The sequence below is a fragment of the Macaca thibetana genome, chromosome 16, assembly GCF_024542745.1.
Source record: "Macaca thibetana thibetana isolate TM-01 chromosome 16, ASM2454274v1, whole genome shotgun sequence".
Taxonomy (NCBI): Eukaryota; Metazoa; Chordata; class Mammalia; order Primates; family Cercopithecidae; genus Macaca; species Macaca thibetana.
Window position 1 is genome coordinate 18,227,916 of NC_065593.1, and position 3,837 is coordinate 18,231,752.

A 3,837-nucleotide genomic window follows, 5' to 3' on the forward strand; every position below is an offset into this window, starting at 1 on the left:
TAAATGCTTTTGGGGTTGGGTAGGGGAATATATTCCTTTGAAAGGCTATCTTGTTAAATTTGAAATTAATGTCATGCATTTGTTAAGTCTTTTAATTACCACTTGTTTATTAAAAAGAACTTCCTAAAGGAAAAAAAAAAAAAAAAAAAAAAAAAGAGTTCCCACAGGACGGTCTTTAGCGCTGCACTATGTGGCTTATGGGGACCATGAAAGCTGAGGGTCTTTTCATTTTGTGGTGGGTCACTTCACTGACTAATCACAAACATCTTTTTTGTTCTAATGATGTTTCCACTGATTTTCTTAGATTTCCCAGAGAGATCATTATATCAGTAAGTAATAATAATTCTTCTTTCTTCTTTCCAATATTTTATTTCTCCACTTCCTCCAATTGGACAATAATCATTTCTTGTGACGCGTATACCTATATTAAATACCACTTAAAACCCTATATAAAATCGTAACACTAAACTTTAAACACTTCAAGGCTACTGGAAGATGGCAGGATTAAAAATAAGGCTTAGACATTGTTTTTATAATATTCAGCATGTAAGGGTAGAAGTTGCTGGAATAATTAAATTGCATACTTTCCATATTCTGTTTTGGTGCCTATAATGACCTGTTGCTTTTATTATTTTTAAAATTTAGTCCAAGATATTTTAATGCTAAGAAAAGAGTTGATTTTGCTTATCTTCGTGTCCTTATTCAAATGAGGGCAATTAATAAACATTTGTTGGTGTTAATGTTGCAGAAGGTTGGGGGAAGTGGATGGAGATAACCAGAGTGAGAACTCACAGTTCCTTCTCCTGGGGATGTCAGAGAGTCCTGAGCAGCAGCAGATCCTGTTTTGGATGTTCCTGTCCATGTACCTGGTCACGGTGGTGGGAAATGTGCTCATCATCCTGGCCATCAGCTCTGATTCTCGCCTGCACACCCCCATGTACTTCTTCCTGGCCAAATTCTCCTTCACTGACCTCTTCTTTGTCACCAACAGTCCCCAAGATGCTGGTGAACCTCCAGTCCCAGAACAAAGCCATCTCCTATGCAGGGTGTCTGACACAGCTCTACTTCCTGGTCTCCTTGGTGACCCTGGACAACCTCATCCTGGCCATGGCATATGACCACTATGTGGCCATCTGCCACCCCCTCCACTATGTCACAGCCATGAGTCCTGGACTCTGTGTCTTGCTCCTCTGCTTGTGTTGGGGGCTGTCTGTTCTCTATGGCCTCCTCCTCACCCTCCTCATGACCACGGTGACCTTCTGTGGGTCCCGAAAGATGCACTACCTCTTCTGTGAGATGTACGTCCTGCTGCGGCTGGCATGTTCCAACACCCACATCATTCACACAGTGCTGGTTGCTACTGGCTGCTTTCTTCCTCACCCCCTTAGGGTTCACGACCACATCCTATATACGTATTGTCAGAACCATCCTTCAGATACCCTCAGTCTCTAAGAAATACAAAACCTTCTCTACCTGTGCCTCACATTTGGGTGTGGTCTCCCTCTTTTATGGAACACTTGTTATGGTATATCTGCAGCCCCTCCACACCTACTCCATGAAGGACTCAGTAGCCACAGTGATGTATGCTGTGGTGACACCTATGATGAACCCCTTCATCTACAGCCTGAGGAACAAAGACATGCATGGGGCTCTGGGAAGACTCCTAGGGAGACCCTTTCAGAGGCTTAAATGAAGGTAATTTTGGAAAGGGGATCGAAGTGGAGACCGGAAATCTCCTTCACCCACGTAAGGCATTATGCTGTGGGATATGCAACAGTCATCAGGGTACAGCTGCAGCTCAGAATGAGCATATCTGCCTGTGGTGAAGAAAAGACATAATGTGTATCCCAGTGCCTCCAAGACCTCACCAGCCTTGGCAATAAATAATGTCATGCTAACACTACTACCAGGATTTTACAGAGTCAAATATTTAAACCCACTTGATTATAGGCCCACAGTTCTAGGCTTATCTATATATACCCAGTTATAGCCTTGGGCAGTCTCTCATGTTCTCTAGCACCCATTCACTTATGACCCAGAGGTCTGGCTTCTCTAAGGAGCCTGCTACCCTCAAGCTCTTTGGAGAAGACACTTTGTACTACCCCTACCACAGATGCCCTGGGTGGGGCTTCCCCTTTCTTGATGCTCTAACAGGTACAACATGAGCCACTTCAATGTTGACATAGAGTCACTCTGGACACACCCCATATGGTTCATGCGGAAATGCCAACAAAATTCCTCTTGTGCTCCGGGTTGATTTTATCTTTTGGGCCTCAAGCAATACTCTCTTGCCTTTTCCCTGCATTCCTTTTCTCTGTAGGAAGTCAGACCTTGCCCTTGGAAAGACCATCCTAGCTTTTATTTCTGTAGTTCCTCACCTTCCTTCTCTCCTTCATGCAAGAATTCCATCCACCCCTCAAAACAAAACTCTCAAACATCAGCGCATATTCATAAATAGCAGTCGTAGAAGGGCCAGTACAAGGGGAGGATTCTGGAACAAATGAACAATTTAGTTATCCCGGAGAACATAGAGAAACGGAGGTATTTTAATAAATAAATTGGGAATAGCACTCAATAAAATATAAAACAAAAATATAATAAAGAGAATTTTAAAAGCCAAAGATTGGTTCTTTCTTTAAAAAAATGAAGTGAATAAACCTCTGGGATATTGATTAAGGAAAGAAAAGACACAAGTAAACACTACAGTGGGAAGAATGGGGGTAAAAACTAAAGATAACATCAAGATTAGGATGATGAAGAGACAATATCAACATCTATATGCCAACAATTTTGAACATTTTGACAAAATAAATATATCCTTGGAAAAAATGTGACTTGTCAAAGCTGACTCAAGAAGAAATGGAAAAATTAAATAGTCCTATAACTAGAATTTAAGCAATCATTTTAAATATTCATATATATGAATATGTACATATATCACAAATACAAATCCATTGATAAGCAAATTTTAGCAAGTTATGGATCATCCAGTTTAAAAACAAAAAATCTCTGCAAAGAATAGAAAAAGAAATGAAACTTCCCAAATAGTTTTATGTCATAATTATCACCTGATATCAAAGCAGAAAAAGAGTACAAAAAAGAAAAGTGCAGGAGCTAATTTCACTTAATATATACAGGTATCCCAAAGAAAATCCTAGTAAATTGAATCCAGCAGAAAATTTAAAACTAATAATACTGCATAAGGACCCACTAGGATATATTAAAGGTATGTAAAGATAATTTGATACTTTTAAATCCATGTTATTTATTATATTGACAAATTAAAAGAAAAAATCAACATGTCAATAGATGCAGAGAAAGATAAAATTCTAAACAAATGTTGTCCTTGATAAAGCAGTAAAATTATTTTATTAAATCATACCTTTTAGTGTATGTTCTTTTAATATTTTGTATAACAAAATGGCAAGTCCACATAGAGCATTTCTGCATCTCAAAGTACAATGGTTGTCTTGTGAGGAAGTACCTGAGTGATTGATTGAATTTGGGCTCAACCAGCCACTTCATGGAACATTATTTGTATTTGTTAGAATAACTGATAAACTATAGTTATTCAGAACTGGTACTTGCCAAATGTTGTCACAGATACATGAAGTGAGCCTGTTATTGCAAGAAAAACTGACAGTATTTGTTGCTAGTAATAAATATTTGCTCTATCAAGCAAATATCACCCCTTTGGAAAATTCATCCCTCATGGTGATGGATATATATTTCATATACATATTAAATGTGTCAACATTTGGAAGATCTACATAACTCAGTGAGTCAATATTTTTCAAATGACTAATGCATTATGTGAAAAAGTTACACGTGGATAAA

At 38.5% G+C, this 3,837-nt stretch overlaps 1 pseudogene; it reads left to right on the top strand.

Moving 5' to 3' along the window:
• Positions 1–706: 706 nt before the first annotated feature.
• LOC126939953 (olfactory receptor 1D5-like) lies at positions 707–1,798 on the top strand (annotated as a pseudogene).
• The last annotated feature ends 2,039 nt before the right edge of the window (positions 1,799–3,837 follow it).